Here is a 15,420-nt window from a genome sequence, read left to right on the forward strand (position 1 = left end):
AGTGTGAGATCGTGTCGTGCCCCAGGAAATAAAACTGACAGGCAGTACCGAAGCTGACCGCGCATTTAATGTTTAACAGTTATCCAGTCAGTACCTTTAGTTGGCAGATTCCTGTTATACCTTAAGGCTAAGCATACTTCATTAGTACATCGAAAGTTTAGTTTTTTATATTATTTATGTGAACTAAAATGATCCTCGTATCATTGATTTGGTACGTTATTGTGTACTCATGGCAACTGGGCTACAGAAGCATGACTCTATGGCTGGACGTCGCGCTGGTTTACACCCCATGTACATTAAGAAAGTCCAAACACGTTTTCGACCTCGATATTTATCATTTTTTGCTCTCTTCCTGCTAAAACTTGGGCCCACAAATGATGTGCAGATGAACACATCTACCTTAAAGCATGACTATGTTCTTGATACCCTATTACAATCGCTTTACTATGTAAAACAGAACGAACTCTCATCAAGGCTAGGCAGGTCAAACACAAACGTACTGTTTTAGATTACGATGTGCTGCAGGCGACGGATCTTTTCTTGCAACTTTTTATTTTTTCACCGTGCTGGGTGTTGTAACAGTCACTCTGTAGCTTGTAAAGTACCATAAAAGAAAGAGACAGAGAAAAGATCGGGTATAATAAAGGTTCGTATGCCTCAGGACAGCAAAACAACGTCGAAACTGCCACCGTGACAAGAAACCAGTATAATTTCCCATGAATGTACTGATAACCAAATAGTTAGCGTTTACTAAAGCAATTTATTTCTCCTTGCATTTGGCAATTCTAAATCTGAGGTTGAGCAAAACAAGATAACTATTTCTAGGAGAGCGTGAGATTTCCATATGAATAGCAAGGTCTGCCCCATATTCCAGAAGGTGGCAAGTACCCCCTTCTGCCCCCCTTCTTCCCCTTCCATTGTTGACTCGTATGCGTACGAAAACTTATCTTAGTGCCAAGTATGCTTCCCATTTCTGTCAACAGGTATACATTCGTTTTCCTTCCATTCGGCCAGAAAGGCTATGGCGTCTGCGGATCCTATCATTTGTATCTGTTCTCCGTAAACTGTTAGTCCTCTTCCGAAATTTTCTTCTCTTCCTTCATTGCTCCTTCGTCGTACAAGTTGAACAACAGTGGTGACAAGCGACAGCCATACTTTAAACCCTTCTTAACCCGAGATTGTCTTTCTTCACCTTTCACTTGAGCTTTGTACCTTTCACTGCCTAAGGCTTTCCCTAGATCGACAAATGCTAGGAATGCATCGTTCCATTTCTTCAATCTACCTTTTATTATGTCTTGTGCATGGTGCCCTGTTGCTGTGTAGATCCAACAAACTGTATAAAAAGCATACTATAGTTATAATAGTTTGTCAGAGATGTTTTTTAACAGAATGTATAGAACTGTCAAAGCTCACAAATGCGACCATTCAGGAATACATAAAATTAAATGCAGTGACTGTAACATGTTCTACATCGGACAAACAGTAAAATATGCAAAGAACATACAAACAAAAGCAAAAACAACTTCTACACATTTAGTAAGTATCTTCAAGAAAAACAACATCGTACAGTAGACATATGCACTAATCTTTCCATTCTTCATAGAGACGAGAAAGGAAGCTACATGGACATCTCAGAGGAAATATAAATGCATACACATTTGAAATAAAACTAAATAACATTTTAAACAAACAAACAGAACTTAGAAACAAACAAAAATGTTTTGAGAAGTCTGGAAAAATTCTTATCAGTAATAAATAATTCAGAGCAGAAGACTATCCTCAATTTTACATATTACACTACATTAGAGTACTTTAATACCTGTTCCGTAGATCAGAAATACGACATTTCGTAATGATGTCGAATGTGTCAGTTTAACATATTTTCTTTGTGCAGTATATTTTTTTTTACAATTATTATTTCAGAAGTAAAAATCCAACTGTTGAGTAGAAGGAGTTGTCATTCATAAATTCTTTTAATTTGTTTTTAAATGTTGATTGGCTATATGTCAGACTTTTGATGCTATTTGGCGAATGACCAAAGATTTTTGTGGCAGCATAATTCAGCCCTCTTTTCTGTGCCAAAGTCAGATTTAACCCACAGTAGTGAAGATCATCCCTTATTCTAGTGTTGTAGTTATTCACTTCGCTAGTGATGGGTTATTAATGACATCTTTCATATGTGAATATATGTATTGCGAAGGTACTGTGGATATCCTGAGTTCCTTAAATAAATGTCTGCAAGGTGATCTTGAGTGGCTTCAGCTATTATTCTTTACACACGTTTGCGCAATGAATACTTTTTCTCTGAATGGTGAATTACCCCAAAATACGATGCAATATGAAAACAGTGAATGAAAACAGGCATAGAAGGCTAATTTACTGATATCTTTATCACCAAAATTTGCAGTAACTGTAATAGCATCAGTAGCTGAACCTAACCATTTCAGCAGATCATTAATGTGTTTCTTCCAATTCAATTTATCATCAATGCACACAACCAGAAATTTTGAATATTCTGCAATAGCAACAGACTTATTCTCAAACTCTATATTTATCAATGGTGTTATGTTATTTGCTGTACAGAATTGTAAGAACTGTGTTTTCTCAAAATTTAGAGAGAGTCAAATTGCAGAGAACCACTTAATAATTTTCTGGAAGACATTGTTTACAATTTCCTCAGCTGATTCTTGTTTCTATGATTACTATACTTGTATCATCAGCAAAAAGAACTAGCTTTGCATCTTCATGAGTAGCAAGTCATTAATATACATTCAGAACAATAAGGGATCCAAGACTGAACCCTGTGAGATACCATTCTTGATACCTTCCCAGTTAGAGGACTCTGCTGATTTTTGCGAACTATTTGTAATGTTAAGTTCAACCTTCTGCATTCTTCCAGTTAAATATGAATTAAACCATTTGTGCACTGTCCCACCTATACCACAATACTTAAGCTTATCTAGACGAATTTCATGATTCACACAGACAAAAGCCTTTGAGAGATCATAGAATATCCCAGTGAGTGATGCTCAGTTATTCAGAGTATTTAATATTTGATCAGTGAAAGGATATATAGCATTTTCTGTTGAAAAGCCTTTCTGAAAGCCAAATTAACATTACTTCAGTTTTACAAATGTGTGATGCTACTCTTTAATACATTACCTTTTCAAGGATTTTGGATGAAGCTGTCAGAAATGAGACTTGGCAGCAGTTGCTAGCATCAGATCTATCCCCTTTTTGAAGGCAATGGTTTAACAACAGCACATTTCAGTCTACATGGAAAAAATGGCCTGTTCCAGTGAGCTACTACAAATGTGGCTGAGAAACCTAATTATCTGCTGGGAAAAAGCTTTTCATACTTGTGTGCCATCAATTCTATGTGAGGTTTTACTTTTGAGTGAATTTAGTATTTTCCTAATATCAGTAGGAGACGTGGGTTGAATTTCAATTTTATGGAATTGCATAGATATTGCTTCTTCCACATACTGCCTTGCATTTTCTAATGAGTAGCTGGATCCTATTTTCTCTACAACACTTAAAATGATTATTAAAAATGTTTTCTACTTGTGACGTTTTGTTAAAATTTTCATTGAGTTTGATGGAAATGCAGTCTTCCTGTGCTCTCAGTTGCCCTGTTTCCTATTTAACAATATTCCAAACTGTTTTAGTTTTGTCATCAGAGGTGCTAATCTTAGACACAATGCTCATACTTGTGGACTTTCTAGTATCTTTTCTTAATACAGTGCAGTAATTTTTATGTTTCACTGTTTCTGGATCATTACCCCTTCTAGCTACATTTCTGTTTTCTGTTTACAATATGTTTTTATCCCTTTAGCAAGCCAGGAATTTTTAGAAGATTTCTTTCAATTACGTTTCTCTGTTTTCTTAGGGATACAGTATTAAAATATGCTCACAAAGGTATCATGAAACAAGTTAAATTTCAAATCAGCTCATGTTCCTTGTACGCCTCATCCCAGTTTAACTGTTGCAAGCTTTCCCTAAAATTTGCAATTGTTAAACAGTTAATTGAATGCACTATTCTGGAGGACAGTTTTGCATTATTATATGGAGATATGTCATATACTGTAATTAGCTGTACATCATGACCAGACAGACCATTCCTTACAGGAAAAGTTTTTATTAGATTAAATTTATCTGTGTCTATAAAAACATTATCTATCAGTGTACTGTTTTCCTGTACCACCTGTGCAGGAAAATCAATAACTGATGTTAAATTGAAAGAACCAAGTAATACTTCAAGGTCAAATTTTCTATCGGGCTATTTCAGAAAACCTGCACTGAAATCCTCACAAACAATAATTTGGTTCCCTGTGTATGACAGATAGCACAGCAAAGAATCCAAGTTTTTAAAAAATTGTTGAAAATTTCCCAGTGGGGACCTATAAACAGCTACAGTTATAAAAGTGCCATTATTTAGTCTAAGCTGACATTCATCTGCTCCTATGTGTTGTTCTATCCAAAATTTATAAGTTTCGAAATTTTTCATACTATGACTAATTATAACATATGTGGCAACTCCTCCTCTCTCCATAGTGTCTCTACTTACATGTACTGAAGGCTTATATCGGCCTATATTTACCTTTTCCATACTTATGATTATATGATGTTCAGGCAGGCAGAGTACATCTTTTACAGCCTCAGTTTCTAAATCTTATAAACAAACAAGAAGCTGATCTACTTCGTTTTCTAATCCCCTGATATTCTGATGCAATATACTAACTCTTTTTTTCACTGAACTTTTATGAGAATCTTGTGGTATTTTAACATCTCTATTACCTGCCTGTCTGAGCTTCTCATTAAGTTTAATTTCATTCGATATTGAAGCAGAAGAGGTACTCGCATGAGTTTCAGCACCTCCCTCAAAGGTTTTGCCATCATTCCAGGTAGTTTACCCTTTCCTTTCCTATTGAGATAAAGGACATGTCTTGTGAAGTACCACCAACCAATATCATCAACAGAATCAAACCTACTCCTGACAAAGTAACTGCCTGAAGTTCCGTATTGACCCTACTGACAAAGCTGTTCATTTGGGGCCGATCATACCGCATGAAAGCAGAATCCAAGCCAACACTTGTATGTTTCGTCGCAGATGCTATTTTTGCCAGGTCACCCTCAATATTGTAGCCCTGATCCCTATCAACACTGTTTCCTGCTCTACCCACTATCACTACATGACCCTGCTTTGTAAAGCATAAAACGTGGTTCATCTGGAAAGGGCCAACTGTCGCGGCTCTGTAGACGTTCATTTGTGGTACTGACGAGCAGAGTCCAGCCTTCGTCACCCATGAACAGCAGTGGGCGTGGGTGCTTGAACCAGGCGCCTGCTGAGGATGTCCACAGGCAGCAACGTTCGCTGAACGGCCATTGAGGATACAGACGCTGTTGGTAGCTCCTTAGTTCATCTGGGTGGTCAGTTACTCAACAGATGGACGTCTGTTTGCCCGTGCATACATCTACATCTACCTCTACATTTATACTCTGCAAGCCACCCAACGGTGTGTGGCGGAGGGCACTTTACGTGCCACTGTCATTACCTTCCTTTCCTGTTTCAGTCGCGTATGATTCGCGGGAAGAGCGACTGCCGGAAAGCCTCCGTGCGCGCTCGAATCTCTCTAATTTTACATTCGTGATCTCCACGGGAGGTATAAGTAGGGGGAAGCAATATATTCGATACCTCATCCAGAAACGCACCCTCTCGAAACCTGGACAGCAAGCTACACCGCGATACAGAGCGCCTCTCTTGCAGAGTCTGCCACTTGAGTTTGCCAAACATCTCCGTAACGCTATCACGCTTACCAGATAACCCTGTGACGAAACGCGCCGCTCTTCTTAGGATGTTCTCTATCCACCCGACCTGGTACGGATCCCACACTGATGAGCAATACTCAAGTATAGGTCGAACGAGTGTTTTGTAAACCACCTCCTTTGTTGATGGACTACTTTTTCTAAGGACTCTCCCATTGATTCTCAACCTGGCACCCGCCTTACCATCAATTAATTTTATGTGATCATTCCACTTACAATCGTTCCGCACGCATACTTCCAGATATTTTACAGAAATACCTCATCCACGCAGCCGTTTTTCACCATGTCATCTACGGCCCGTGCTACACCATAGCTGGTTCATTGCACGGTTTTACAGCGCCATTTGCCATGCGTGGTACACGTTAACCACCGCGGCATGAGAACAGTTTACAAACGTTGCCGTTTCGAAAATGCTTCCACCCTTGGCCTGTAAGCTAATGATCATCCCTTTTGGACGTCGGATAATTCGCTCCCTTTCCGCATTACCACGACGACTGCACTGTTTCCAGCACCCACGACAAGCTTTACATGCCCTCCACTGCTAGTGCTGCCGCTTGCAGCTAGTTATTGTACGTTGACTCGAAAACATAGGGGGTGGTCACATTAATGTGACTTGACCAAGTATTAGGCTAAGTTGCATTAAATTGCGGTCAAGTCCGGCCTCTACATCGACCACATTATGTGAAAAATTTTTAATGAAACGAAGAATTTTGTATTTGAATACGTTACTAAGAAGGAAAATAACGGAAATTTTGTGGCTCTCAACCCGTAACCACATGAGCGAAAGCAGTACAGTCGTCAAAAAAATGAGACACCCTTCATTGTAATCGAGTTCAGTTTACGTGAAAATTTATATGTGAACTGTTAAATCTAAAATCAGTTTCGGGAAACCAACACAGCGTAATACCCCACTGATGTCGTATGGCATTGTTGGCTGAGAAAATCCACGTGGTGGGTTCAGCGCCCTAGCGGAAAGGATGTTCTTTCTTCGCGCACAGTGGCCCTTCCTTTGCGGATATCTTAGAGTTGCGTCCTATGTTCTTCTATATTTGCGGATGCGTGTATATTGTATGTTATATGGTAATCATGAGAGAAGGGGAAAGCTGAAACTCGGTCCTGGCACAACCCAATGGAAGTAGTCCCATTGATGATGCCTTATTAATAACTGGCCATTCCTGCGTTGGGTGCAGCAGGACATACAGTTGCTGCCAAATTCTTGGCAACGTCTGGTGCGCTTTCATTGTTTCGTTGTTGTCCGTTGAAGAGAAAATGGGGTCATTTCAGGAGAAGACACAAAGAGTGCTTTGATACTCAGAGTTTAACTGCACTATTATGGTGCGAAGGCAGTTTCGTTCTGTTTATAAGAAAGTAGCACCAGACGCCCAGAGGATAACAATGGCGTAGGCTGTTTGCGGACTCTGGCTGCATTCTGCAGCGGCAAGCAGGGGTGCGGCGTGTCTCTCAAGAACAAGTTGAGAATATCTGCCACGCATTCCTGTGAAGACCACGCAAATGAATTCGTCGCACTTGAAAGAGACTTCAGATGCCACATGCTACTTTCTATAAAGTCCTCAAAAAGCGGTTGCGTCTGTATTCATACCAGGTAGATTCTGCTGGTCATTAAGCCCGATGGCAAGCAATGGTGACATGGATTTGCATGTGCAATCCTTAACCGAATCGACCGGAATTTTGCTTTTTTGACAAGTATAATGCTTTTTGGTGAAGCCACATTGCATGTTTTTGGATTTATGAATAAGCATGACGTTCGCCTTTTTGGGCTAACATAATCCACACAGTATCAGGAAAAGGTACGGGATAACTTGAAATTGAACGTTTGGTGTGGCCTCGTGGGCAACCGTTCCTCTTTTCTGAAGAGACTGTCACAGGATTAACGTACATAGACATGGTGGATATGTGTGCTTTTCCCCAGGTTGAAGACTTGCAACGAAACCTTTTGGTTCAACAAGATGGTGCTCCACCTCACTGGTCGCTGAACGTCCGGAAAACTGTCAGTCGAACATTTTCAGGATTTTGGATTGGACGTGGTGGACCCGTGACTGTAGGGCGGGACCTTCAGTACCTCGATACTCGTATTGTAGAAGTCGTCGGTACCACTCCTCCAGACATACTGCAGCAGACCTGGCTGGAATGGACATTCTTCGTGTCAGAGCAGCGGCTAACGTGAAAGAGTTGTGATTTGATGATGTAAATTTTGTTGAAAACTTAACATGACATACAAGTTATTTTTGAGAAGAAAATAAATATATTTAATTTAATTTTGTGTTGGGAGTATCTACATCGTGGTGATTATTTCTCCCTATGCAGGTGGGTGCCTACAGAATGTTTTCGCAATCGGAGGAGAAAACTGGTGATTGAAATTTCATCCCGTCGCAACGAAAACCGCCTTTGTTTTAATGATTGCCACTCCAATTCACGTATCATGTCTGTAGCAGTATCTCCCTTTTCCGCGATAGTACAAAACGAGCCGCCCTTCTTTGAAATTTTTCGATGTCATCCGTCAGTCCCACCTGATGCGGATCCCACATCGCACAGCAATACTCCAGAATATGGGGGACAAGTGTGGTGTAAGCAGTCTCGTTACTAGGCCTGATGCACCTTCTAAGTGTTCTGCCAATGAATCGCACTCGTTGGTTTGCTCTACCCACAACATTATCTATGTGATCGTTCCAGTTTAGGTTATTTGTAACTGTAATTGCTAAGTATTTAGTTGAATTTACAGCGTTAAGATTTGTGTGACTTCTTGCGTAATCGAAACTTAGCGGATTTCTTTTACGAGTAGTACTCATGTGAATAACTTCACACTTTTCTTTATTCAGTGTCAACTGCCACTTTTCGCACCATACAAAACTGAAAACAGCGCACTTCGATGTAGACACCCTGTATATAGAATTGTCAGTATTCGCAGCAGCTATATAAACAAACAAAATGATTTTCAAAGCAGAATTTTATGAGCCTATTCGATAGAGCGGTCCCACATTAGTCTAGCGCGATATTCGTTTTATCGATATGCATTAATAGAGGCAGTAAAACACGAAGAATAATCAGTACTGACACTGACAATACATATCAATAAAATGATTATCGCACTAGACTAATTTTAGAGCGCTCGATCAAATGGGAACTTAAATTTCCGCTTCAAAAATCATTTTGCATTAACTAGACCGACGGTTTCCGTCGGCACCGGCAGTCGCAAAAAAGGCCTGACCAGCAGTATTTATTTGGCCTACTCCATCTACACGATGCAAAAACTAAATTGCAAATATCTTCCGACATATCAGAGAAAATGCGTCTGACGACTCTTAGAAGGAACACCGTGATCCTATATAAATGTTACTAAATTGAAGTTCTCTGCCACGTTTTTCTGTCTGTGTGTGAAAGTTGTTCTCAGAAACTGCTGTAAGAATTTTGACAGAGTTTCCACTAGCAGACAGACTGATACGTTTATGTTTATAATTTATTACCGCTTCGCCGGACAAGTTCGCCGGTCATGGGTACTTCGTGCTGCTCGTGCGAAGCCAGGCCGACAGTCTTCTGCTCTACGTCACTTTTTCTGACCAAGAAAGGTTGCAGGAGCTACAGCCAAATTTCATTCTGACCTAATCTCATTTGATTTCTTGTGTGGGGTCATGTAACGAGTCACGTGTCGACGCTGAAGAGAAGCTCTCTTGTCAACGATTCTCGCTGTCTGTGACTCTGTTGAAACAACGGTGGTGTAACTGTAATGCATACGACAGGACCCATTGCAATTATGTAACTATGCAGATCTGTGCAAAAGCTGGGAGACGGCACTTTGAGAAACCGTTGTTAATGTAGCACCTGCTGCAAGGTGTGCAGATAAATAAAATTGTAGCAAAACTGTGGATTCGTGTAATTTTATCAGCGTCAGCAGCCCAACAAAAAATCTGAGCTTTTCTTACTTTCGCTTAAGCCGTCGGCACACGGACCGTGCATCCGAACGTTGACCGTTGAGCGTGCCGAATTTCTGACGTCATACCGCGGAATAGCACGTTCGGGGGTCTTTCCGAACGTGCAGAGCAATATCTGGCATGTCAGATATTCTGAGCGTGCGTCTGAGCGTTAACCAATGAGATGTCACAATGCCACTTACGTCACACGCACGCCATCTCCCTTCAGTACAGAGTTGTGAGGCGCCATATTGGCATTCATTTCAAGCCTATATGTACATATGCCGTTCCGAGCACCAGCAAATTGAGAATCACTGGAAAACACGTTGTTAACTGCGTTATTCGTTCCAATAAAATAATGAGAAACATCATATTGGTGGCAAAAGAATTACTGTAACTTGCTTGTTATGAGAGTAGACTATTTGATCCACCCAAAACGCATTGTTCTTGGTACAATTTGTTATAATTAAATTTCAATTAATAAGATTTCTACGATTAAGGTTTTGAGCATGGGTAACATAATGTGATTAGAGACTCTACATGTGTTGATGGTTTAGCGTAATGAATAGCGTCACTCTCTTACGACAAGAATTTTATTGACAGCGGTGGATCATTACTTGACATTCCCAATTTTTTTCTTAAGATTCGCGTTTTTATTAGGTTCTGACACTTTATTATTATACTATAATAATTGATTCTATGTAAATATAAGTTCCTTTTTTTGAGGGGTGACTTTATTCGATTGGCTTAATCTACAGGACAGCTTGCGCTACTTTTATAAAGATATTTTGCTCCTTTTTCTTTTACGCTTCGTAATTCACATGTTGCAAAGATTCTGCTACTGTGTAGGAACAGTTATCAAGTTAGACTGACCTTGTTATTTTACTAAAATGTGGGAATGATGAAATAATGTTCATTTTATGCGGAGAAGCATTCCAAATTTGTACCGCACTGTTTGTAATGGAACTTCTATAAGCCTGTGTCCTTATTGATTGGACATGGTACTTTCCTTTCCGTGGACGAGGGAGGAAATGTGCGTTTTAATAGAGCTAACGTGGGAATTTTTAGCTCGCCCGTTGAGTAAACAGTGTGATTTACGAACTAGAAACATCCCTCATCTGCCGCTGGAGTGCGTTGCGATCGCGTTTACCACGTTGTGGCCCACGTACCGTGTGCACAAGTCGCATCATTCCTGAGCGTTCAGCAGCACGTTGAACTTGGCACGCTCAACGTTAACGTTCGACAGCACGGTCCGTGTGCCGACGGCTTTAGCATTCGTCTCATCTTCTCCTCACGGGCTTTCCTAATCTCACATTGATGCATTTTTCCTTCTCCGGCTTCACTGAAAAATTTGCATCGTCATCTCAGAAAAACCTTGGTTAGCACACATTGAAAAAACATTTCTTAGATAGGTGCACTTGGCGACGGCTTGTTGTTTCCCGGAACGCTTTGAGAAACTTTTCATTGACTGCATCGGATGTTAGCCTCACCAGAAACAAGTATTAGACGTGTGTGGGACAAGTTTAACAACAGCAAAGATACTGGGTGTGGTCCATGCAGGAAGGGAGGGTGGCCTAGCCTGCGCGGCCGCTGCCATGCGGCTGGTCTCACCTTTGCGGTCCCGCGTGCGACTGCGTGCGGGGAACGTCATCTGGCTGTGGTCGACGCTCGACACCGACATGGAGTGGCCGTTGTCCCGGAAGTCGCCAGTCTCAGCCCACACTGAAACAACGAGCCGACGTCACACGCCGTCCGCCCCGCCTCCTATGTGTAACAGCGACACTCGTGTCGCCAAAGTTCCTGGCCGTACCTTCCGCACAGTGCCGACACTGTGTACGTGCTCGTTGGAGTCCATCCACCAAGACCAAACGGGTACATTGTTTATTTCTTCTTGGATTGCGTCATTATCAATCAGAGGATCATCACAAGCTAACCCGACAACTTTTCTGTGAACGAAGGAAAAAAGGAAATCCACAACAGCGGCACACGTGTTCTCTGTCAATATGTTCAGCTGCGACACTCGTGTCCACAAAGTTACTGTACCGTATCTTCTGTAGACTGCAGATACTGCCTGTACGCTCGTTGGACTCCATCCGCCAGGTTCACCAATTTAATTGACACGTGTCGGCAGTAACTTCCATCTTCGGAAGCCCAACAAGATTTTGTACGAACGAACTTCACAAAGTAAGTTACACAAAATATATGATACCGTAATAAGTTTTTCTTTTTTAATTAAATCATTCCGCTTTAGGCTGTTAACATACTATTCATTACGACTGATATTTCGACACGTGGTCATTGTCAATCGCTCTGAAAGAAGTCAGTCACCAAACAAAATACACGTAATTACAAAAATGGCAAATGCTGAAAAATGGGCCGAGCGGTTCTAGGCGCTACAGTCTGGAACCGCGCGACCGCTACGGTCGCAGGTTCGAATCCTGCCTCGGGCATGGATGTGTGTGATGTCCTTAGGTTAGTTAGGTTTAAGTAGTTCTAAGTTCTAGGGGACTAATGACCACAGCTGTTAAGTCCCATAGTGCTCAGAGCCATTTTTTTTTTTGAAAAATGAAAATTTCAAAGTACTTACGTACGATGCTATAAGTAACCCAATAACAGAGACCTGTGACATGCCGAAAGTACGTCAAATTTATTGATACCATTATCATCAGGCACTTTTATGTCTAAGATATTTATCTACTTTTGTAAGTAGGCTGTTTAGGTTTTTTTATTGGTAACGCCACGTAGCGCTCTGTATGAAATTCACTGGCTGTGCTGTGTGCTGTCTGTGGCTGGTTTTCATTGTTGTTTGCTGTTGTAGTGTTGGGCAGCTGGATGTTAACAGCGCGTAGCGTTGCGCAGTTGGAGGTGAGCCGCCAGCAGTGGTGGATGTGGGGAGAGAGATGGCAGAATTTTGAGAGCGGACGATCTGGAAGTGTGTCCATCAGAAAGAGTAAATTTGTAATACTGTGTATCGTGAACTGATATATATATGATGACTTTCGAATATAATTAAGGTAAATACATTGTTTGTTCTCTATCAAAATCTTTCATTTGCTAACTATGCCTATCAGTAGTTAGTGCCTTCAGTAGTTAGAATCTTTTATTTAGCTGGCAGTATTGGCGCTCGTTGTATTGCAGTAGTTCGAGTAACGAAGATTTTTGTGAGGTAAGTGATTCGTGAAAGGTATAGGTTAATGTTAGTCAGGGCCATTCTTTTGTAGGGATTATTGGAAATCAGATTGCGTTGCGCTAAAAGTATTGTGTATCAGTTTAGTGTTGATCAGAATAAGTAAAGAGAGAAATGTCTGAGTACGTTCAATTCTGCTCAGCTGTTTGAAAATCAAATAATGTAAAAGGTTTATCAGCACAGTAATTCATTAATTTTTCTAAGTGGACGTTCAGTTACACAAAATATATGATACTGTAATAAGTTTTTCTTTTTTAAATTAAATCATTCCGCTTTAGGGTGTTAACATACTATTCATTGCGATTGATGTTTCGACACTTGGTCATTATCAGTCGTTCTGAAAGCAGTCAGTCAGCAAACAAAATACACGTAATTACAAAAATAGCAAATGCTGAAAAATGAAAATTTCAAAGCTGCTTACGTGAGACGCTATAAGGAACTCAATAACATAGATCTGTGACATGCTGGCAGTATGTCAAATTTATGGATACCATTATCATCAGCAACTTTTATGTCTAAGTTGTTTATGTACTTTTCTGTTCCATATTTGATGCTATTATGCATTTTATTAAATTGTTAGTGAGTTTTGTTAACTTTGTCATCACTTCCATTAAACAGATGTTATCATCAAGATGACGTCCGGAATAAGTGACCTTGTCTGCCCACTGTATTTGTTCTCTGAAAAATTTATTTTCAAAGCGAGCTGAGAAAATATTTGCCAAATACCTGCAAGGCAGCTTCTCACAGCCAATCCATCATTTCGCTTGTATATCTCTACTTGGTACGTCAAATATGTGTGTGATAGCGCTATTTCTGGAAGAATGATCAATTGTAGTTGGCTGATCTTGCCAAATTTTAGTAGGTTATTTCGTATGATGGTTATGGTTTCAATAATTGGCACATTTCTTTTCGACGGTATCGCCACCAACTCTGACGCTACACGCAGTTGTTCGTATTGAATCATATTAGGTTACAAGTACGTATCTCACTCACATTGCTCGTCATGAGTGTCGCATATGTCTTGAACCAGACAATCGTCGGAGACGTGTTTGGAGACAACCCAGTCAGGCTGAACGCCTCAGACACACTGTCCAGCGAGTGCAGCAAGGTTGAGGTTCCCTGCTGTTTTGGGTGGGATTATGTGTGGGCGACGGACGCCGCTGGTGGTCATGGAAGGAACCGTAACGGCTGTACGATACGTGAATGCTATCCTCCGACCGATAGTGCAACCATATCGGCAACATATTGAAAAGGCATTCGTCTTCATGGACGACAATTCGTGCCCCCATCGTGCATATCTTGTGTGTGACCTCCTTCAGGATAACGACATCGTTCGACTAGAGTGGCCAGCATATTTCCCAGACAGGAAACTTATCAAACATGCCTGGGATAGATTGAAAAGGGCTGTTTATGGACAATGTGACCCATGAACCACTCTGAACTGTCTACGCCGAATGACCACCGTTGAGTAGTGGGACAATCTGGAGCAACAGTGCCTTGATGAACTTGTAGATAGTTTGCCACGACGAATACAAGCATGCATCAATGCAAGAGGACGTGCTACTGGGTATTAGAGAAACGGGTGTGTACAGCAATCTGGACCACCTCCTCTGAAGATCTCGCTGTATGGTGGTACAACATGCAATGTGTGGTTTTCATGAGCAATAAAAAGGGCGGAAATAATGTTTATGTTGATCTCTATTCCAATTTTCTGTACAGGCTCCGGAACTCTCGGAACCGAGGTGATGCAAAACTTTTTATGATGTATATAGTTTCAATTCTCTGCGACATGTACAAGGGCCACCAGAGTGCATTAGTGTTTTCCGTGATTAGTGATGTCCCCAGGCGTGGAAGGGTTGGTAAGGGGCATGAACAATATCAGATGTTGTGTAATAACTGTGGAGGACACGGAAATGCGGCGTACACATATGAGACAGCGTTATCGGTAACTAACAGAGTTTGAAGAGGGCGTCATCGTAGATCTCCATTTAGCCAGCTGGTCGAGTCGTGTAATAACCGTATTCATAGAGCGTTCTGATGTGACGGTGGCCGACATTGGACTGCATGGGAACGAAAGTGCATGCTTACTCTTCAAGATTATGGCTGACGTCCTCTGACCACCATGAGGGAGTATCGTCGTCTTGTCAAGCACATCGAAACCCCTTCCATCTTCGCGTGCCGTCCGAGAACGAGCTGTGGACACACTGCAACATTCTGAGTCATCCCGCACCATTAGTTGTAGATTAACAGCAGCCACGTAAGAGAATTACCGTCCCTTGCGTAGGCTGCCTTTAACAACACAAATGACTGCGTTTGGAGTGGTACGGTGGCCGGAGAGCACTGACTATTTACACTGAAGAGCCAAAGAAGTTGGTATAGGCATGAGTATTCAAATACGGCATAATACGGCGCTGTGGTCGACAATGCCTATATAAGACAAGTGCCTGGCACAGTTGTTAGACGGGTTATTGCTGCTACAGT

Source organism: Schistocerca americana, chromosome 1 (assembly GCF_021461395.2).
Source record: "Schistocerca americana isolate TAMUIC-IGC-003095 chromosome 1, iqSchAmer2.1, whole genome shotgun sequence".
NCBI lineage: Eukaryota > Metazoa > Arthropoda > Insecta > Orthoptera > Acrididae > Schistocerca > Schistocerca americana.